At 39.0% G+C, this 24,004-nt stretch overlaps 1 protein-coding gene across 1 annotated transcript in view; it reads left to right on the top strand.

The window, feature by feature from the left end:
* The window catches only part of LOC128656938 (cytochrome P450 2K6-like), a 400,794-nt gene that overhangs the window by 320,301 nt on the left and 56,489 nt on the right, over positions 1-24,004 (top strand). The window lies entirely within an intron of this gene.

Genomic DNA, 24,004 nt, shown 5'->3' with positions numbered 1-24,004 from the left:
TGGATTTTTTTTTTTAAATTGCATGCTTTGGGGGGTAGTTATCAAGCCGTCAACCTCAAATATGCTGGAATTCCGCAGCATATTTGTGGCGAGGCTGATTCGCCTTAGCTATCAAAGGCTAGAGACCGGCAAAAGTAGAATTCAGTGACGTAAACTTCGATCCGCCGGACTCAGTCCGACACAGATCGATTCTTACGTCACTCCAGATGTTCCGCACACAAGTGCGGCACAATCTGACTACTTTTGTTAGTTATCAAAAAACTAGCAGGTACGCTCGGCACTTTTCCGGCTCAGTGTACCTGGTTTTCAATCCACCGCCCTGGAGGCTGCGGATCCCATAGGAATCAATGGGAGTCTGACCATAGCGAAAGTTCATGTTCGCTGCTGCCAGACATCCCATTGATTCCTATGGGAGATGTCTGCACCTAACACCCTAACATGTACCCCGAGTCTAAGCACCACTAATCTGCCCCCCCTACACCGCCGCAACTAAATAAAGTGTTTACCCCCTAAACCGCCGCTCCCAGAGCCCACCGCCACTCTAATAAACTGATTAACCCCTAAACCGCCGCTCCCGGAGCCCACCGCAAGCTACTCTATACATATTAACCCCTAAACCGCCGCTCCCGGAGCCCACCGCAAGCTATAATAAACATGTTAACCCCTAAACCGCCGCTCCCTGACCCCGCCGCAACTATAATATATGTATTAACCCCTAAACCGCCGCTCCCGGACCCTGCCGCAACCTAAATTTAATTTATTAACCCCTATCCTGCCCCCCCTACACCGTCGCCACCTATAATAAATGTATTAACCCCTATCCTGCCCGCTACTACACCGCCGCCACTGTAATAAAATTATTAACCCCTAAATCTAAGTCTAACACTAACCCTAACACCCCCTAACTTAAATATTAATTAAATAAATCTAAATAATATTTCTATTATGAACTAAATTAATCCTATTTAAAACTAAATACTTACCTTTAAAATAAACCCTAATATAGCTACAATATAAATAATAATTATATTGTAGCTATGTTAGGATTTATTTTTATTTTACAGGCAAATTTCAATTTATTTTAACTAGGTACAATAGCTATTAAATAGTTATTAACTATTTAATAGCTTACCTAGCTAAAATAAAGAGAAATTAACCTGTAAAATAAAAACTAACCTAAGTTACAATTACACCTAACACTACACTATACTTTTATAAATTATTCCTATTTAAAACTAAATACTTACCTGTAAAATAAACCCTAAGATAGCTACAATGTAATTAATAATTACATTGTAGCTATTTTAGGATTTATATTTATTTTACAGTTAACTTTGTATTTATTTTAGCTAGTTAGAATAGTTATTAAATAGTTATTAACTATTTAATAACTACCTAGCTAAAAGAAATACAAAATTACCTGTAAAATAAATCCTAACCTAAGTTACAATTAAACCTAACACTACACTATCATTAAATTAATTAAATAAATTAACTACAAATAACTTCAATTAAATACAATTACATAAACCAACTAAAGTACAAAAAATAAAAAAGCTGTTACAAAAAATAAAAAAAATAAGTCACAAACATTTTAAAAATATTACAACAATTTTAAGCTACTTACACCTAATCTAAGCCCCCTAATAAAATAACAAAGCCCCTCAAAATAAAAAAATACCCTACCCTATTCTAAATTAAAAAAGTTCAAAGCTCTTTTACCTTACCAGCCCTTAAAAGGGCCTTTTGTGGGGCAGGCCCCAAAGAATTCAGCTCTTTTGCCTGTAAAAGAAAAATACAACACCCCCCCAACATTAAAACCCACCACACACATACCCCTAATCTAACCCAAACCCCCCCTTAAAAAAACCTAACACTACCCCCCTGAAGATCAGATTGAGCTTGCATTCTATTGGCTGTTCCGATTAGCCAATAGAATGCAAGCTCAATCTGATTGGCTGATTCAATCAGCCAATCAGATTTTTCCTACCTTAATTCCGATTGGCTGATAGAATCCTATCAGCCAATCGGAATTGAAGGGACGCCATCTTGGATGACGTCCCTTAAAGGAGCCTTCATTCATCGGTAGTCCGTCGGGAAAGAAGGATGTTCCACGTCGGCGGAATGAAAATGGATCCTGAAGAAGAAGATTGAAGACCCCGCTTGGAAGATGACATCGCCCCGATCGAAGACTTCTTCAGCGCCGCTTGGAGGATCACTTCATCGGATGGAAGACTTCTTCAGCGCCGCTTGGAGGATCACTTCATCGGATGGAAGATTTCTTCAGCGCCCCTTGGAGGATAACTTCTGCCGCTCCGGATCTCCTCTTCGGTTCCATCGCTGCTCGGCTGAGTGAAGACGACTCAAGGTAGGATGATCTTCAGGGGGGTAGTGTTAGGTTTTTTTAAGGGGGGTTTGGGTTAGATTAGGGGTATGTGGGTGGTGGGTTTTAATGTTGGGGGGGGTGTTGTATTTTTCTTTACAGGCAAAAGAGCTGAATTCTTTGGGGCATGCCCCACAAAAGGCCCTTTTAAGGGCTGTTAAGGTAAAAGAGCTTTGAACGTTTTTAATTTAGAATAGGGTAGGGCATTTTTTTATTTTGGGGGGCTTTGCTATTTTATTAGGGGGCTTAGATTAGGTGTAAGTAGCTTAAAATTGTTGTAATATTTTTAAAACGTTTGTAACTTATTTTTTTTATTTTTTGTAACTTAGCTTTTTTTATTTTTTGTACTTTAGTTAGTTTATGTAATTGTATTTAATTGTAGTTATTTGTAGTTAATTTATTTAATTAATTTAATGATAGTGTAGTGTTAGATTTAATTGTAACTTAGGTTAGGATTTATTTTACAGGTAATTTTGTATTTCTTTTAGCTAGGTAGTTATTAAATAGTTAATACCTATTTAATAACTATTCTAACTAGCTAAAATAAATACAAAGTTACCTGTAAAATAAATATAAATCCTAAGATAGCTACAATGTAATTATTAATTACATTGTAGCTATCTTAGGGTTTATTTTACAGGTAAGTATTTCGTTTTAAATAGGAATAATTTATTAAAGTATAGTGTAGTGTTAGGTGTAATTGTAACTTAGGTTAGTTTTTATTTTACAGGTTAATTTCTCTTTATTTTAGCTAGGTAAGCTATTAAATATTTAATAACTATTTAATAGCTATTGTACCTAGTTAAAATAAATTGAAATTGCCTGTAAAATAAAAATAAATCCTAACATAGCTACAATATAATTATTATTTATATTGTAGCTATATTAGGGTTTATTTATAGGTAAGTATTTAGTTTTAAATATAATTAATTTAGTTCATAATAGAAATATTATTTAGATTTATTTAATTAATATTTAAGTTAGGGGGTGTTAGGGTTAGTGTTAGACTTAGGTTTAGGGGTTAATAATTTTATTACAGTGGCGGCGGTGTAGTGGGGGGCAGGATAGGGGTTAATAAATTTATTATAGGTGGCGACGGTGTAGGGGGGGCAGGATAGGGGTTAATAAATTTAATATAGGTTGCGGCGGGGTCCGGGAGCGGCGGTTTAGGGGTTAATACATATATTATAGTTGCAGAGGGGTCAGGGAGCGGCGGTTTAGGGGTTAAACTAATTATTTAGTTGCGGCGAGGTGCGGGATCAGCAGGATATTATAGAGGGCGACCGTATAGGGGGGGCAGGATAGGGGTTACTAGGTATAATGTAGGTTGCGGCGGTGTCCGGGAGCGGCAGTTTAGGGGTTAATACATTTCTAAGAGTTGCGACGGGGTCTAGGAGCGGCGGTTTAGGGGTTACTAACTTTATTTAGTTGCAGGGGGCTCCGGGGGCGCCGGTATAGGGGGTAGAACAGTGTAGTTTAGTGTGGGTGCTTAGTAACAGGCTAGCAAGAAAGCTGTAAAAAAGCAGAAGAGCAGCGAGATCGGATGAGTGATAACTCTCACAGTACGCTGCTCATCGCCCCGTACAAGGCTTTTTGATAGCTTTTTTGATAACTTTTGATAAGCGAATTTTTGCAGGTCCGCGGTGGCGATGTGAGGCGAGCTTAGGCGGGCATATTGGGCCGGCGAAGGCAGGTAAAGTAGACGTTGATAACTACCCCCTATAATCTGAATCATGAACATTTAATTTTGACTTTACTCTCTCCTTAAATATTTGATAGTAAGATCTCAGTATCTCAGTGTTGGTGTTAAAGGGACATGAAACAATTTTTTTTATTTTATGATTTAGAAAGAGCATGCAATTTTAAACAACTTTCCAATTTAGTTCTATTATCTAATTTGCTTTAGACTGTTGATATCCTTTGTTGAAAAGCATATCTAATTAGGCTCAGTTGCTGCTGATTGGGTGGCTGCACATAGATTGATATTTCTTCAACAAAGGATACCTAAAGAATGAAGCAAATCAGATAGTTGAAGTAAACTGGACATAGTGTAACACAGCGCCATCTATTGGTAGAAGGGTCATCACCAAAATGTGTATGGGTAAAAGACTCATTTGCATACATTTTGCATAAGGTGACAATTCAAATGTATGGTTGTGAGTTGCATCATTTATCCCTCCCCTGAATCCCCCTTCCTTTTGTTAGTTATATTTTATTATTCATTTGTTGTTTTCTATAGGTTTTATGTGGTGTATGTCACCATAAGTTAAATGGTGTGTTGTTAGAGTCTCGTACAGAGTGAAATAAGGCATTTTAGTAGCTCCTTATAGAACAGTTTGTTTTGCCTAGTTTTTTTGGGAATTTCAGTGGTAGAGTCTTAGGGGCCCATTTATCAAGCTCTGAATGGATCTTGTGGGCCCGTGTTTCTGGCGAGTCTTCAGACTCGCCAGAAACAGCAGTTATGAAGCAGCGATCTAAAGACTGCTGCTCCATAACCCTGTCCGCCTTCTCTGATGAGGCGGACAGACATCGTCGGAAATCAACTCGATCGAGTACGATCGGGTTGATTGACACCTCCCTGCTGGTGGCCCATTGGCCGCGAGTCTGCAGGGGACGGCGTTGCACCAGCAGCTCTTGTGAGCTGCTGGTGCAATGCTGAATACAGAGAGCGTATTGCTCTCCGCATTCAGCGATGTCTTGCAGACCTGATCCACACTGTCGGATCAGGTCCGCAAGACATTTGATAAATAGGCCCCATAGAACCTGCTTTTTGGCTGCATTTTCCAAAATCATCTTACTTCAGTGTGGCTACTGTAAGGTTTATTTTTTTAGTTATTGTTATTTAAAACTATGCTTTCATACTTTCTGATCAAGAGCACAGTAGGTGAATGCATATTTGAATGTTATTTAATGCATTTGATAGAACAGCATTTTTAATATGTTGTGTTGTTTACAAATTTGCTAAAGGGCTTGTCACTAGGGCAGTACCCTTAAATGGTCAAATTTACATCATTTTTAAGGGTACATTATGGTACCATAGAAGTCCAATTTAGTTACCAAAGGTACATATTTGCCTTTGAAAGGTACAATCTGCAAGGGTATCAATATATATCCATGGTAAAGGGTACAGCAGCTGTACAATTGAGGGTACTGCCCCAGTGACAAGCTGTTATACCCCTAAAGGTACAATTTTTACACATTTATTTCTGACAGTGTCCAGTCCAGTCATGGAGAATGCAACCTCAAAAGTATATAAATAAACTTTAAATTGTTCAAAAGATGGTTAGTAAAATAGTGCATGGTGTTAAAAATAAAACTTAGGATAGAGAGTGGTGATCATATTATATAACTTCAAGTATATTAAGGTATTTAATAAACCTGAAGATTAAAGTATTTTTTTCACAAAAAATAGCAATGTTAAAGCAGGGAGTTAGGATCTTGCTAGTCAACTAATGACTACAAAAGAAAGGAGACACTGCTCAGATCCCAGATCCGGAGTTGAAAGCCGTAACGAGGCAGAGCAGGGAAGCACTGTACTTACTGGGGCTGCGTAGTGCTGGCTGTATTCGGCAGACAAACCGCAAAGCAAGCAAGCAAAAAAGAAACTAACTACAGCTGGGAAACAGTTAAAAGTTATCTACTTTATTGAAAAAATGCAAAAAGCACCATACAAAGGGCAAATCTGACACGTTTCAGCCTGCAATCGAGCGCTTCCTCATAGATAAAATTCAAACATAAGACACAATGATTTCAAGGCGAGTTGCACCAATCAAATCCTGACATGTAAAAAACAGATATATGTTGTCACCTTAAAAGTGTAGTTGCACTTTATATAACACATCATTTGTGAACTAGCTAAATCCCATGTACAATTAAAACAACATTTTTGCCAATAGCAAAACATTTGTGCTGCATCATCCTAAGGATAGAAATAAGTTTAACATTAAATAATATGTTATCTTAGAAAAAAATAATCTTTCATTATAATAAAATTATTCATAACACGGAAACCAAAAATTCTACTACCAAAAATGATGCTACCTGAGTTATATGTCCTTAGGAGAAGAGAATGGCTATTACCAAAGTAAATGGTCATATGTATTATGTGTTGTTTGAAATGTCTTGCATAATACCATTAGCAGTTATCATCACACGTGACATGCCTAATCTTAAAAATAACACGTCCCATTCTTGATTCATAATATGCAGGTTAGCAGTAGTGTAACATCATATGTTCACATCTCTTAAGTGAACATTTATAAGTGAGAAATTAACAATTGAGCAAAAGAATCGCACAAGAATTATACTAAATACTCACCACACTGCTGCTTTTTAACTAACGTACTGCCTATTGACATCTGCTAAGGAAAGCTATGTTAACCTACTCTCTCTTTTTTGCTTTCAGGTATGTGAATTGTGTCCCTGCATTCATCTGCTGCCAAAATCTCTGTTTTCTGTGTTAATTGTACTCAAAGTCTTTCTTTTGGTATGTGACTTGTGTCCCTGTATTCATCTGCTGCCAAAATCTCTATTTTCTGTGTTAATTGTACTCAAAGTCTCTCTTTTGGCATGTGAACTGTGTGCCTGCCTTCATCTGCTGCCAAAATCTCTGTTTTCTATGTTAATTGTACTCAAAGTCTATATTTTGGTATGTGAATTGTGTCCCTGCATTCATCTGCTGCCAACATCTCTGTTTTCTGTGTTAATTGTACTCAAAGTCTCTCTTTTGGTATGTGTCTGTAGTCTGTAATAAGTTATGTATTTATTCTGCTAACATCTTTTCTTAATTTATGTGATGTTCAAACCTTGCAAATACTTGTTATAATTGCATTAATGGTATAATCCTAGCTTCCCCTGAATTCTATTGTCTGTTATTTTTACTTATCTCACCCTTAATCAGACTTTCCCAATTGACCTTTTCACTGTCTTTGATCATGTCATTACCTAATTTATTGCAATCAGCTGAATGCTGTGGCCTATAAAATGAACACTGCTATGTGGATAGCAATGCAGGGGTTAGCAAAGCAGGTTAGATAGCAGTAGTGTAACATCATATGTTCACATCTCTTAAGTGAACATTTATAAGTGAGACATTAACAATTGGGCAAAATAATTACACAAGAATCCAACAAGGATTGGACAAGGAATAAGGCAAGTCCTGTTGCAACACTGTGTTTTATCCACTGTTTGCTTACGGCTAGATTTAGAGTTCTGCGGCCAAAGGGGTGCGTTAGCTACGCATGCTTTTTTTCCCCCGCACCTTTTAAATACTGCTGGTATTTAGAGTTCACAGAAGGGCTGCGTTAGGCTCCAAAAAAGGGAGCATAGAGCATATTTAACGCCACTGCAACTCTCGATACCAGCGGTGCTTACGGACGCGGCCAGCTTCAAAAACGTGCTTGTGCACGATTCCCCCATAGAAAACAATGGGGCTGTTTGAGCTGAAAAAAAACCTAACACCTGCAAAAAAGCAGCGTTCAGCTCCTAACGCAGCCCCATTGTTTCCTATGCGGAAACACTTCCTAAGTCTGCACCTAACACCCTAACATGAACCCCGAGTCTTAACACCCCTAACCTTACAATTATTAACCCCTAATCTGCCGCCCACGCTATCGCTGACCCCTGCATTTTATTATTAACCCCTAATCTGCCGCTCCGTACACCACCGCAAGCTACGTTATAGCTATGTACCCCTAATCTGCTGCCCCTAACACCGCCAACCCCTATATTATATTTATTAACCCCTAATCTGCCGCCCCCAACGTCGCCTCCACCTACCTACAATAATTAACCCCTAATCTGCCGACCGGACCGCGCCGCTATTATAATAAAGTTATTAACCCCTAATCCGCCTCACTCCCGCCTCAATAACCCTATAATAAATAGTATTAACCCCTAATCTGCCCTCCCTAACATCGCCGACACCTAACTTCAAGCATTAACCCCTAATCTGCCGACCGGAGCTCACCGCTACTAAAATACATTTTTTAACCCCTAAAGCTAATTCTAACCCTAACCCTAACACCCCCTAACTTAAATATAATTTAAATCTAACGAAATAAATTAACTATTATTAAATAAATTATTCCTATTTAAAGCTAAATACTTACCTGTAAAATAAACCCTAATATAGCTACAATATAAATTATAATTATATTGTAGCTATTTTAGGATTTATATTTATTTTACAGGTAACTTTAAGGGACGTCATCAAAGATGGCGTCCCTCGAATTCCGATTGGATGATAGGATTCTATCAGCCAATCGGAATTAAGGTAGGAAAATTCTGATTGGCTGATGGAATCAGCCAATCAGAATCAAGTTCAATCCGATTGGCTGATCGGAACAGCCAATAGAATGCGAGCTCAATCTGATTGGCTGATCGGATCAGCCAATCGGATTGAACTTGATTCTGATTGGCTAATTCCATCAGCCAATCAGAATTTTCCTACCTTAATTCCAATTCGAGGGACGCCATCTTGGATGACGTCCCTTAAAGGAACCGTCATTCGTCGGGAAGTCGTCGGTGAAGATGGATGCTCCACGTCGGCGGGATGAACATGGATCCGGAAGAAAGAAGATTGAAGATGCCGCTTGATAGAAGACTTCAGTCGGATCATGGACCTCTTCAGCTCCCGCTTGGATGAAGACTTCAGTCGGATCAAGGACATCTTTAGCCCCCCGCTTGGGCTTGGATCAAGACTTCGGAATAGCTTGTCTGGATCGATCGGTGAACCTGGCGTGGTGAAGATAAGGTAGGATGATCTTCAGGGGCTTAGTGTTAGGTTTATTTAAGGGGGGTTTGGGTTAGATTAGGGGTATGTGGGTGGTGGGTTGTAATGTTGGGGGGGGTTGTATTTTTCTTTTACAGGCAAAAGAGCTGAATTCTTTGGGGCATGCCCCACAAAAGGTCCTTTTAAGGGCTGGTAAGGTAAAAGAGCTTTGAACTTTTTTAATTTAGAATAGGGTAGGGCATTTTTTTTATTTTGGGGGGCTTTGTTATTTTATTAGGGGGCTTAGAGTAGGTGTAATTAGTTTAAAATTGTTGTAATATTTTTCTAATGTTTGTAAATATTTTTTTATTTTTTGTAACTTAGTTCTTTTTTATTTTTTGTACTTTAGTTAGTTTATTTAAATGTATTTATTTGTAGGTATTGTATTTAATTAATTTATTGATAGGGTAGTGTTAGGTTTAATTGTAGGAAATTGTAGGTATTTTATTTAATTTATTTATTGATAGTGTAGTGTTAGGTTTAATTGTAACTTAGGTTAGGATTTATTTTACAGGTAATTTTGTAATTATTTTAACTAGGTAACTATTAAATAGTTATTAACTATTTAATAGCTATTGTACCTGGTTAAAATAATTACAAAGTTACCTGTAAAATAAATATAAATCCTAAAATAGCTACAATATAATTATAATTTATATTGTAGCTATATTAGGGTTTATTTTACAGGTAAGTATTTAGTTTTAAATAGGAATAATTTATTTAATAATAGTTAATTTATTTCGTTAGATTTAAATTATATTTAAGTTAGGGGGGTGTTAGGGTTAGGGTTAGAACTAGCTTTAGGGGTTAAAAAATGTTTTATAGTAGCGGTGAGCTCCGGTCGGCAGATTAGGGGTTAATGCTTGAAGTTAGGTGTCGGCGATGTTAGGGAGGGCAGATTAGGGGTTAATACTATTTATTATAGGGTTATTGAGGCGGGAGCGAGGCGGATTAGGGGTTAATAACTTTATTATAATAGCGGCGCGGTCCGGTCGGCAGATTAGGGGTTAATTATTGTAGGTAGGTGGAGGCGACGTTGGGGGCGGCGGATTAGGGGTTAATAAATATGATATAGGGGTCGGCGGTGTTAGGGGCAGCAGATTAGGGGTACATAGCTATAATGTAGCTTGCGGTGGTGTACGGAGCGGCAGATTAGGGGTTAATAATAAAATGCAGGGGTCAGCGATAGCGTGGGTGGCAGATTAGGGGTTAATAATTGTAAGGTTAGGGGTGTTAAGACTCGGGGTTCATGTTAGGGTGTTAGGGGCAGCAGATTAGGGGTACATAAGTATAACATAGCTTGCGGCGGCGTGCGGACGGCAGATTAGGGGTTAAAAAATTTAGTTAGAGTGGCGGCGATGTGAGGGGGCCTCGGTTTAGGGGTACATAGGTAGTTTATGGGTGCTAGTGTACTTTAGAGCACAGTAGTTAAGAGCTTTATAAACCGGCGTTAGCCCAGAAAGCTCTTAACTACTGACTTTTTTCTGCGGCTGGAGTTTTGTCGAAAAGTCGCGGCTGCAAAGTGAGCGTTACACCCTTTCCTGACTGACTCCAAATACCAGAGGGCGGTAAAAACCAGCGTTAGGAGCCTCTAACGCTGGTTTTGACGGCTACCGCCCAACTCTAAATCTAGGCCTTAGTTTGTTATAATGCTCAATTTCATCACATTCCTTTTTGGTACCTTTTGTCTCTATAACAAACTACTTTATTCTATTAATCCTTCCTTATCAGCCCATCTCTCTTAACCTCACCTTACTTTTGTATTCATGAACTTCCCACATTCCTAAAGACTCCCTCTCCCCCTTGCACTTCAGCCCGAAAAAAATCTTATTACTGCAAATCTGCATCTCACCTCATGTCACTCTCCCTCTTGCTCATACTAGCTGCTGGTGAAATCTCCCCTAATCCTGGTCCCCACAACTTTCTAGCCTTGCACGTCCATGCGTGTCTTTCAATAGACTTCAAAAACAAAACTCTGGTAACCTTAATCTCATTCCTCTTGCATCTAAAACCACCACCCCTTCACTTGTGCCCTCTGGAACTCTTTCTCTGTTTGCAACAAGCTCACTTCTATCCATTATATTTTTATCTCCCACTCTCTTAACCTTCTGGCTCTTAGAGAAACCTGGCTCTCTGCTTCAGACACAGCATCCACTGCTGTACTGTCACATAGGGGTCTCCATTTCAGCCACACTCCTAAGTCTGGCAATAGACAAGGAGGTGGTGTTGGTATTTTACTTTCCTCTCGTTGCATCTTTCAACAAATACAGGCCTTCTCTTCCCTCATATTTTCTTCATTTGAAGCACACATGATTCATTTATTTTCTCCCATCTCTGTACGTGTTGCAGTCATATACTGCCCCCCTGGCTCCCCAACTCAATTTTTAGATCACTTTTCTGCATGGCTTCCTTATTTCCTTTTCTCAGACACACTTGCCCTCATTCTTGGTGACTTCAACATCCCTCTTGACAATCCCACTGCCTCCTCTGCAAAACAACTTCTGCAACTCACTTCCTCTTTCGGGCTGTCACAATGGACTGACTCTCCCACTCACAAAGATGGTTACTCCCTTGATCTGATTTTTAGCTATCGATGCACTATCTCAAATTTCACAAACTCCCATTTTCCTCTTTCTGACCATTATCTCCTATCCTGCAACACCCCTCCCTACAACCCCCCTTCCTCTACCCCTTACACCAAACTTCACAGAAGCTCTAAGTCATTAGATCAGCAACAGCTCAAACCTCTCCTCTCTTCCATCACCTCCTTTTCCTGCCCTGACCAATCTATCTGCTACTATAACTCCACTCTTACACCGGTCATTGACACTCTGGCCCCTCCTACCACTCTCATCCTCAGCCCTGGCATACTCCTCTGACACGGTACCTATGCAGATGTTCCCATACTGCTGAGCGACACTGGAGGAAATCTCAGAGTTCAGCTGACTTTTTTCACTACAAGTTAATCCTGAACCCCTACTATTCTACCCTTAATCTTTATAAGCAACAATACTTCTCTAATCTTATCCCTACTCTTTCCTCTAACCCAAATGTCTGTTTTCCACATTTTTGTGAAAACAAAACGAAAAAAAAAAAAAGGGGGGAAAGGGGTAAGGGTAGAAAGGGTCTCTATTCATTAATGAACCAGTTCATCGGGAGCATCCCTTGTTCCAGTTGTCCTTGAACCCAGCTAGAGTTTTTAAAAGGGAGAGAGAGCTGACGCTGTGCACTTGAAGGTAAGGAGCAGATGTAGCACTTCCATTTACTGTAGAACCTAGCAATTTGTTTGGAATTAGGATTTTTCAGATTGAGCTGTTTCATAATAGTATGATACTGAATATTGCTAAGGAACTCTGTAAAGTTTGGTCCTTTCTTACTCTTCCATGACTTTAATATTAAGTTCCTACCAACCAATATGAACAAATTTATAAATCTTGTATTTGTCACTGCCACAGAATAATTACAGAGAAATAGGACCTGTAACAGGTCAATTTTAAATCGAATTCCTAGAATCTTGGAAACCCCAAAATGTAACTTTTTGCCAAAATTGGTAGATTTTGGGACATGACCAGAAACAGTGCACAACATCCGCTCCCACCGAACCACATCTAGAACAGGTTCCTTGCCCCTGTGCCCACCTTGCCACTCTATTTGGTATCAGATAATGTTAGTAATTTCAAATGTGATTCTTTAAAACTAATTAGGACTGTTGCTTTTGAAGCCAGGCTCGTGCTGTGAATTAAAACGTCAGTATTTACATTAACTTTGGCTCTATTTCATTTTTCTTGGATATTCGTAATATTGCTTTCACCAACTAAAGTCATTAGTGCCTTATATGTCTGAGAGATGGTCCTCACCCCCTCCTGATACTTCATAATCACAACCCCAAGTTCTCCAAAATCTAAGTCCGGCCCTGTTTTCTGTTTTAAGTCCCCAAACCAATGTCTAACCTGGAGATAGGCATAAAAATGAGCTCTAGGGAGATTATATTCCTGTGTCAGCGTTATATAATTTTTTGTTAACAAAGTTTTATTTTCGCACATTTGTGCTACGAACTTTAATCCCTTTTCTGCCCAGACTCTATTCTGATTTGGCATAATCTACCTTCAATTTTCCATACACTTGTTGCCATGCTCGTATGATATCTTTAAAGGTATACAGCTGATCAATATTACTCAGGAGCTTATCCACTGGGTAATGAAAAATTGCTTGTGTCGCAAATGGTGAGATCATGCTAGATTCTATTTCGTAGAATGTAACCCTTTCTTCCTTCACAATCCAATCTAGGGCATATTTGCAGAGGGTGTCATAATTATAAAAATTCACATTCGGGCAGGTCAGACCACCGTATCTCTTTGGTAAAGTCAATTTGTAGATAGATATACGTGGCTTTTTACCCCTCCATATAAACTGATTAAAAATCCTATCAAGATATCTAACATCTTTTTTATATAGAAGTAACGGAATGTTTTGAAGAAAGTACATTAACTTTGGAAATAAGACCACCTTAATCAACATAATACTAGCCGTCAACGAAAGAGGAAGGCCTGCCCATATCTGTAATTTATCTGTTATTGCTCTAAAACACTGTACAAAATTTAGGTCGTACCATAATTTGGGATTCCAGGCCAGTACAATTCCTAAGTATTTGATCTGCTCAACTTCCTGAAACGGGTGTAGTATGGGGTTAGTTAACTTACATACCCAGAGAAGTTCTGATTTCTCATAATTTATTTTATACCCGGAGAAGGAACTAAAGAGGTTACAAAATTCTAATACCTTAGGAACCGACACTACAGTATTACTCATATATAGAAGTAAATCATCAGCAAACAAGGACAACACTAGCCTTTGCCTGCCTATATGGATGCCTTGTAGTTCTTGCCTAAAAAGAATTGCTAACGGTTCCAATGCTATATTGAAAAGTAGTGGTGATAGCGGGCAGCCTTGTCGCGTACCCCTTTGTAGTCGGAACCTCTCTGTGGTGTCTCCATTAACTATAATCGCTGAAACTGGTGCCCGGTATAGCTGGCAAATAAACTGGTGAATGACTCCCGTTAGGCCGAACCTCTCCAAGGATGTAAATAGATGGTCCCATATAATCGAGTTGAGCGCCTTTTCGGGGTCCACCGTAAGGATGGCGAGGTCCGGCCCAGCATAGGAGCTCCTATCCTTTGTTTTGTTCCAAAAAAAATCCAGCAGCAGCTGCGCCTTACGAAGATTTTTAACCGGATTCCTACCTATCATAAAGCCTGTTTGATCTATATGTATGATCTTACCCAAGCAGGCTTTTAGCCTATTTGCGATAATAGACGTTAGAATTTTATAATCCTGATTAAGTAAGGATATTGGCCTGTATGATGCTGGCAACTCTGGATCTTTATCCTTCTTATGGATCAGTACTATATTAGATTCTGCAAACATTGCTGACTGTGGGTGGTTCTTAATGTAATAATCATTAAAAAGTGCAGAAAGACTAGGAGGGATTAAGTCAATCAATAATTTATAAAATTCAGCTGGGAGTGCATCTGGTCCAGGGGCTTTTCCAGTTTTGAGTTTTTTAATTGTATTAACTATTTCTTGGATCGAAATGGGCTCGCTTATCTTCTGCAAATCGCTATCCTCTATGTGTGGGAGTTTTATCTTCTGCCAAAACATTTCTTTACTTACATGATCAATCTGCTTAGCTGAATATAGCTCCTGAAAAAACTCTAAGAAAACTGCCTTAATTTCTGCAGTCCCTGTGCTTTTATCATTTTTGTACTTTAAAGCTATTTCGGCATTGGACTGTCATTGGGCAGGGTCAGACTGATATGCTACAGGATATTTTTTTCTCTGTGAAGGGGCATAGTGTGCTAAAAGAGTATGCACCCTGAGTGGTACACTATAATAAAATGAACAGGCACGGAAGTTTTTCCAGCTTTTGTTCTGTCTCAGCTGAGTGCATCTCTCTCTTTTTATTTATGCAAATTGCTCTTGGGTCTCCCTAAGAGTAAAAGGGGAAACCAGATGTGGACTCCTTGCACACATGCCCTTAGAGAAATGCGACTGCACCTCACTGACGAGGCCCACAGAAGGCCGAAACGATCGTCTGGCGTTGTTGTTTTCTCTTGTTCAGAGAAGAATTGCCTGGTATTTCGGCGCTGGACTGTCATTGGGCAGGGTAAGACTGATATGCTACAGGATATTTTTTTCTCTGTGAAGGGGCATAGTGTGCTAAAAGAGTATGCACCCTGAGTGGCACACTATAATAAAATGAACAGGCACAGAAGTTTTTCCAGCTTTTGTTCTGTCTCAGCTGAGTGCATCTCTCTCTCTCTTTTTATTTATGCAAATTGCTCTTGGGTCTCCCTAAGAGTAAAAGGGGAAACCAGACGTGGACTCCTTGCACACATGCCCTTTGAGAGATGCGACTGCACCTCACTGACGAGGCCCACAAAAGGCCGAAACGATCGTCTGGGGTTGTTGTTTTCTCTTGTTCAGAGAAGAATTGCCTGGTATTTCGGCGCTGGACTGTCATTGGGCAGGGTCAGACTGATATGCTACAGGATATTTTTTTCTCTGTGAAGGGGCATAGTGTGCTAAAAGAGTATGCACCCTGAGTGGCACACTATAATAAAATGAACAGGCACAGAAGTTTTTCCAGCTTTTGTTCTGTCTCAGCTGAGTGCATCTCTCTCTCTCTTTTTATTTGTACTTTAAAGCTGCAATATAATTTTTGGACTGCCTGATTTTCGTTATTCTGGCCAGATATTTGGCCGAGATCCCTTGAACCCCGGAAAAAAAGCTTTCTGTTTTAGGTCATCTAGTATTTCATTTTGTTTGAGGTATATCTCTCGAGCGATATTACTCTTTTTGTACTTATTCCATGCATTCACAGAGGGCTCATTGATATAGTTTTGATAACTATAACTATAACTGTTAGAAAGTTGTTCTTCCCTCTTGATCCTGATTTTCTTCATCCTAACCAAGTATGCTTTGATCTCTCCTCTAAATAGTGCCTTAGCAGTTTCCCAGAATATTTCTGATTTAACACTATATTCGGCATTCTCTTCCTCAAACTGTCTCCATCTCTTCTGGAGCCAAGCTTTAAACTGTACATTATTTACCAGGTATTGTGGAAAGAACACTCTATTATTGGTTAGGGATGGATTTTTAAAATTTATTTCCAAAGTAATGATTGCATGGTCAGACACTACTATCTCCTGTATCTTTGGCTTAATTTCCAACCTCAATAACTGTTTAGCCACCAAAAAGAAATCAATTCTAGAAAAGGATTTATGAACCCCTGAGACACACGTGTACTCCCTATTATCTGGATTCTGAGCCCTCCATATATCCAGGAGTGCAAGCTTCTGGCAAAATTTCCATAATATTTTAGATTCTGTTCTTCCTAGTACTATTTTTTATTTTAGATCTATCTAGAATGTATGAAGAAACCATATTAAAATCACTTACGATTACTATATCTTTACCTATATGAGAAAACAGTTTCAGACTAATATTGTCCCAAAACTTCGTCTCCACATGATTTGGTCCATATACATTACAGAAAACAAAATTTCTCCCATCTATATTAACTTCTATAATTTGATACCTCCCATTATTATCGTTATCAATTGAAACTTTATGATACTTCAGATGTTTATGGAACAAAATAGCCAAACCCCATTTTGTTTTATCATAGGGAGTGAAGACCACCTCTCCGACCCACTTGCTTTTCAGCTTGGCTGCTTCTGAGGGTTTTAAGTGCGTTTTTTGATATAAACGCTATGTCTGGATTTTTAACCCCCAAGTGTCTAATCATCAACTTCCTCTTCCTGGGGGATGATATCCCTCCTATATTCCATGACACTAAATTTATCTTATCCATTAAAACCAGACTAAAAAGGAGAGAAAGAACAAAAAAAAACAAAAAAAGGGGGAAAATAATATGTGAAATCAGAAACTTTTTTTTCTCTTCCCTCCTTCCAAATCCCTGTACTCTCATACCCCTCTTTCCCATCCTCTCCCCCTCCCCCCTAAACATGGCTCATCCAGTATGGAAAACAGGCTGGGCCTAAAATAATTAAAACATAAATTCTTTCAAAATCAGCGTGGGATCCTCTGTTCCCTAAAATCGAAACTGAAAAATGTAATCTCATAATTTCATACTTTTCCATACATATAGGTATAACATTGCACATAATCATTTAAATCTCTATATTGTGTACTACATAGCTAAGCCCTCCACTTTGTATCTTATTCGACCCCTTGGTTATGGCAAAATATCTTAATTTCTTCCGGATTGTTAAAAATAGTAGTTTCACCTTCCCTATCCACGATAATCTTAGCCGGATATACCAGTCTTGCCTTATAGTTAGCTTTAATTAGTTTAGAACAGAATGGGGCCATTTCCCTTTGTTTGTTCTGGGTTTCTACAGAAAAGTCCTGAAATAGGAGTATTTTGTGGGGCCCAATCATAATTTTGTTATTTTTACGGTACAGCCTCAAAACATGGTACTTATCTTGATAATTCAAGAATCTTATAATGACTACTCTTGGTTTGACTGATCCATCAGAATTCCTTCTGGCTGTTCCTATCCTATGGGCTCTTTCTACTGGTAGTCTTATATTATCGGTGTTACTGCCGACTAACTGAGGTAGCCTAGTAGAAGCGAAACTAATTAAGTCCTGAAATTCTCCAGTCTCCGGTAGCCCAATCACCCTAAGATTATTACGTCGGGACCTGTCTTCTAATTCTTCTAATTTTCGATTAACTACACTGAGCTTGTTTTCATGAGCATTGACTACTTGATCCATAGCAATAGACCAGTCTTCCAGATAGATCGGAAACCCTAGTTTCTAATTCAGTCATTCGGGCAGAGAACTGTTTGACTTCACTGGTAAGTAGGACCATCTCTTGTCTTAACGCATCAAACTGTGGAGTTACAAGTGCTGAGATTTGTTGAATTAATAGTGTATTATCCTGACTTGCCATACCTGTTTCACTATGTGCTTCTAAGGAACTATCATTGGGTTTTAATTTTTTGTCTCTCTGTTTTGGTGGCATAGTGGGTGCATTAGCTTTAGAGTGTGAGATGAATCTTTCCATGTACAATTAGTAGTGAAAAATAAATTAGTGAAAAAACCACAGCAAAAAAAAAAACAAGAAAAAAGAAAAAAAAAAAAAAATGTGTAACCTAGTGGATCACTCCACTACTTATTCTTGGTGTTGGTGATAGAAGTCAAAGTGTTCTACTTAAAAATGTGTTCCCCTCCCCTTCTTTCCTCTTAAGGAGTAGATATAGTGTATGTTTTTCAAAAACAATATTTAGAGCCTGCGTGGAATATCTTCTAATTTAATGAAAATCAGCTTGATAAGCAGGCACATTACTTAACTTCCTATTCAGGCGAATTTGTGAAACTAGTGAATGAGAATAGGAGACCTAAGTGTATCTTTCCACACAATCCCTTCAGCACATGTTATTGTGCACACAACCCAAAGTGGTATGTACTAACTATCTCAGTAATTATAGGCATTGTATATATTAAACTAAATAAGAAGACAGACCCTACCTAACCAGCCCTTTGTATGGCCTCCCCTATAGTCACAGGAATTTTAATGGCTCAAGTGAGGAGTACCACCTATCTTGGCCCCTTATAGTGCCCCACCTTACAGAGTCTTTTACTTAAACCTCTTTAATAAACGGACAAAGATTGTCATGTGTTTACCTTAGGCCTCAGCTCAGATATATATAGAAAGTGTGGACTTAATAATTGATACCAAGGTAGTATGCCTTTTACTCCACGAACATTGGCACTTTAAATAATTACAATCCTAGGTCTCTGGTTTAGGAGTGAAATACAACCATATTCCAGCTAAAGGTATCACAAAAAAAAATAGAAAAAAACAGCAAAAATATACTTTGTTATAGTAAAATCAAGAGTAAAGTTAGAGCATTTCTGATAGTCACTTATTACTTAATTGGCTTCTCCTACCACTAATAAAAAATTGACTTGAAAAAAGACCTTCCTGCTATTAAAGCAATTACAGTCTCTATTCCAAAACTCAAATTGACTTAAATCCTGTTACAGTCATTTGTCTTATTATGTAGAGACTCCTGTTGCTATCTTCTTCACATAGCTCTCTCTGCTTTACTATAAGTTGGTGTATTTGCAGATGAGTCCTTTGTAGCAACACCAAGCTCACCAAAGCAGCCCAAAGCATGTTGTGTTAGTGCAAAGCAACAAAGCAACACTTTCAGAGCATTTGTATCCTTTTAAACTCTCCTTGAAATACTTATAGGCATCTAGCAGGTATTAGTGTAACAGTCCAATACTCCACCTCAATAATATAATTCCAACTCTTTATTCTTAACTAAAAGTTAATATGTTGCAGTCTCTTTTGGTTCCTTTATATAAGCACCAAGGTTAGTAGAGCAGCTATAAAGCATCAAAACCACACTTTCAGAGGTTATGTATGTTGTCAGACTCTCTTTAGGTACTTATCAACATTCAAACGCATCTTAGTATACCAGTCCAGTGTTCTACATCGATAGTTAGGTAGAAAATAGCAAAGCAAGGTTAGCAGAGTTAGGAAGCAGCTTAGTCTAGGTCTTATTCCCAGTCAAACTGTTGTATGCTCCTTCTTGCAAGCCTAGTTTTAATGAGCCGTTGTAATGTTGCTTAATATGCTCTTAATGCAGACCCCCACTCTCCAGATCTCCAGCTCAGAGTAGATGTTTTTCCAGCTTACATACACCAAATTTTTAAACATATGTTAGTCCATTAATCATCCTTGCAGCCTTGCACACTATTGTGTAAAACTTTGCGCGATAGTCACATACCTAGCTCACACTTTGTAGAAGCCTCCACTCCCCTTGCACATCCCTGCAGCCAACACATCCAGCGCTAACATTTACACATACACCGGAACCTCGATAGGGTATATACCCTCTCCATTGTTTCCCCGTTGTTGCGACCTCTTTCTCCTCTGTAAGGACTGTCAGGTGTATACTGGTAATGGGGTATTCATGCCCTGTGTTGATGTGGTTGTCTTACTAGCAATGCTAGTTTCGCTCCTTCACCTTACACCTCCAGGGGAGGTGGATTGCGGTATCAGACTGGTCTGTGGCTACCACATGTCGGGAGGCTTTTTAGTTGCGGCAGCAGGGGAATCTGCACTGGGGCTGGGTATGGAAAGGAACGCCAACGGGCGTACTGACTCAGCACTCAAGCCAACTTGCTAGGATACAACTTTCGGTACTGTTGAGAGATAGGTCCGAGCCACACACAGTCCGTATCGGCCAAGGACAGAACGCAGCCTGGGGAGATCAAACAAAGGCCTTCAGTGTAGAGCCTTTCGCTAGCACTCCGCACCTCAGCTAGCTCCCCCCCCCCCCCGGAAGTCCCTACTCAAAGCATTTGTGAATGATCGGGAAACCTGTTTTCCACATTTAATACTCTTCTCCGCCCACCCCACCTCCTAATACCACTTCTCTCTCAGCTCAAGATTTTGCCAGCCACTTCAATAACAAAATTGACTTCATCAAAAATGAAATCACCTCTCAACTTACTACCAATCTCCCACCCCCTCAAAAGCTCACAATCACCCAAAACCCAAATACCCTTAAATTTAGCTATTTTGCCCCTTTTACAGAGGAAGAAGTTTCTGCCCTTATACTGTCCTCCCACCTCACTACCTGTCCCCACAACCTTATCCCCTCACAGCTACTCCCCTCCCTCTCTTCTATCCTCACCCCCATACTCACACACATTTTCACATTCAACCTTTCCCTCAGCACTGGTATATTTCCCTCATCTCTACAACATGCACTGGTCACACCTATCCTCAAAAAACCTTACCTCGATCCAACCTTCCCATCCAACTACCGTCCTATTTCGCTACTCCCTCTTGCCTCAAAGCTCTTTGAAAAGCTAATATATGCACGTCTATCCCATTTCCATACACTAAACTCTCTTTTTAACCCACTGCAAGCTGGATTTCATCCCCATCACTCCACAGAGACAGCAATTGTAAAGGGTACCATGACCTACTTACAGCAAAATCCAAAGGCCACATCTCTCTGCTTATTCTCCTTGATCTGCCTGTAGCCTTTGACACTGTTGACCACCCTCTTTTGCTCCAAACCCTCCAATCCCTCGACATCTGCGACACAGCTCTCTTGTGGTTCTCTTCCTATCTATCTAACCGTACCTTTAATGTAGCCTTTTCCGGAGCATCCTCTGCCCCGTTACCACTTTCTGTTGGGGTACCTCAAGGCTCTGTCCTCTGTCCCCTTCTCTTTTCAATCTATACGTCATTATTAGTTTCCTTAATAAAGTCCCATGGGTTTCAATATAATTTATATGCCAATGACACCCAAATCTATCTCTCTGCACCAGATCTACCTCCTTCCTTACTAATCCATGTCACTAACTGTCTTTCTCATATCTCATCTTGGATGTCCTCTCACTACCTTAAGCTACATCTCTCCAGAACTGAACTCCTTATTTTTCCCCCTTATTCAAAAATCTCCACCCCCCCCATTTTTCTATAACTGTTGATAATTCCATCATTACCCCTACCCCACATGCCCGAGGTCTTGGGGTCGCACTTGACTCAGACCTTTCCTTCACTCCTCACATTCAGTCCTTGGCTAAAGCCTGCTGCTTCCACCTTAAAGACATCTCTAAAATTAGACATTTCCTCACACAAGACACAGCTAAAATTTTAATCCACCCTCTCATCCTTCCCGCCTCGACTACTGCAACTCTGTCCTCTCTGGTCTACCTAGCTGCCGTCTAGCTCCTTTACAATCCATAATGAATGCCTCTGCCAGGCTCATCTTCCTTACATGTCGCTCTTCATCTGCCAATCCCTTCACTGGCTTCCTCTTGCCTCCAGGATTAAACACAAAATTCTCACTCTGACATACAAAGCCCTCAACTGCACTGCTCCCTCATACATTTCAGACCATGTCTCCAGATACTCTCCCTCCTGTCCCCTTCGCTCTGCTCACGATCTCCTACTCTCCTCCTCTCTTGTTACTTCCTCACATTCCTGTTAACAGAACTTCTCCAGACTGGCCCCATCTTGTGGAACTCCCTGCCTCGCTCCACAAGACTCTCCCCTAGTTTTAACAGCTTCAAGGGCTCCCTAAAGACTCTACAATTCAGGGATGCATACAATCAACACAAACCTTTCATAACTCAATTGTTTTCCCCTTGATCCCCTTAGAGTCTGATCTACAAACAGCTGGAATCACAGGCTTACAGTCTAAGGCTTAGACTGTAAGCCTGTGATTCCAGCTGTTTGTAGATCACCTTCATAAGAGCCGACTACAACAGTGCAACTCTCGGCAGGGCCCTTTACCCATTTGATCCCTATCAATGTTATACTGTATACCAACTAAGTTTATGGCGCTACAGAATCTGTTGGCGCTCTACAAATACCTGTTAATAATAATAATAATAATAATAATAATAATAATAATAATAATAATAATAATAATAACATGTGGGACCTTGGTTTTAAATTTGTATATCCAATATACTTCCTTTTTGTTAAGGATTTTATACTTATTTCCACCACTAGGTGGGATTTTCACTAGGTCTATTACTCTAATTTTAAACTCTGGTATGTTTGTGAAGTGTAAATCATTAAAATGTTTGGCAACAGTTGAATTCTTATTGAAATTCTTTACATCCCTGAGATGTTCCCTCGTACGGGATCTAAGGGCTCTGGATGATTGTCCTATATACTGTTCCCCGCACAAACTGCAATTCAATAGATACACAATAAATTTAGTTAAGCAAGTAGCATGGAATACATTTTTAAATGTCTTCTTTGTTACAAAACTTTAAAAGCTATCAGTAAATTCCATTACTTCACATGTTAAACAATTGGTTAAATGTGATCTACGATTTCCAGTGCTTGAAAGTCAATTGGAAATATTGCGAGAGTTGGAACATATCAGGCTGGGTGATAATTTTTTGCAAATGTTTGTGTTTTTTTAGCAACAAATTTACATTTGTCAACAACAGATGCTTAAACTGAGTCACCCTTCAGTATATATAAATGTTTTCTGAGGATTTTACAAATTGTCAAATTGCAATGAGTATTCAGTAGAAAATCTCTTCATAAGTTTATATTAAATATTTATTATCATAACCTCTAGCAGTAAATCTACGTATAAGATCATTACCTTGTTGCTCATAACTCTGTATTGTACGCGCATTACGGCGGAGTCTCATGAATTGGATTTTAGGAATAGATCTAACTAAGTGTCTGGGGTGACAGGATTCAGCATGTAGTATAGTGCTACCAGCTGTCTCTTTTCGAAAAAGTGCTTGACAGGATGTTAGCTGTCGATAGATTGCCTGATCATTGTAAATCCAAATAGTTAACGGTATTGTCTTTTTATTACCCTGTAAATCTAAGATTAACATCATTGCAATTAATACAACCTAGGAAATCCTCAAAGGAAAAAGGCTCTTTCACTATAAATATCAAATCATCTATAAATCTCATATAGAATAATATGTTAGAGCCAAAAGGGTTGTTCATGTTGTAAATTTATTGCATTCTCAGACAGTAGAATTTTTTTTTTCCGTGTTATTAATAATTTTATCATAATGAAAGATTATTTTGTTCTAAGATAATATATTCTTTGATGTTAAACTTATTTCTATCTTTCGAATGATGCAGCACAAATGTTTTGATATTCTGCTTCAATTGTACATGGGATTTAGCATAGTTCATGTGTTATATAAAGTGTAACTACACCTTTAAGGTGACAATAGATACCTGGTTTTTTTACATGTCAAGATTTCATTGGTGCAATTGGCTTTTAAATCACAATGTC

Source organism: Bombina bombina, chromosome 4 (genome assembly GCF_027579735.1).
Source record: "Bombina bombina isolate aBomBom1 chromosome 4, aBomBom1.pri, whole genome shotgun sequence".
Lineage (NCBI taxonomy): Eukaryota > Metazoa > Chordata > Amphibia > Anura > Bombinatoridae > Bombina > Bombina bombina.
The sequence above is the reverse complement of the archived record's forward strand: the minus strand, read 5'-3'. Positions and strand labels throughout refer to the sequence as shown.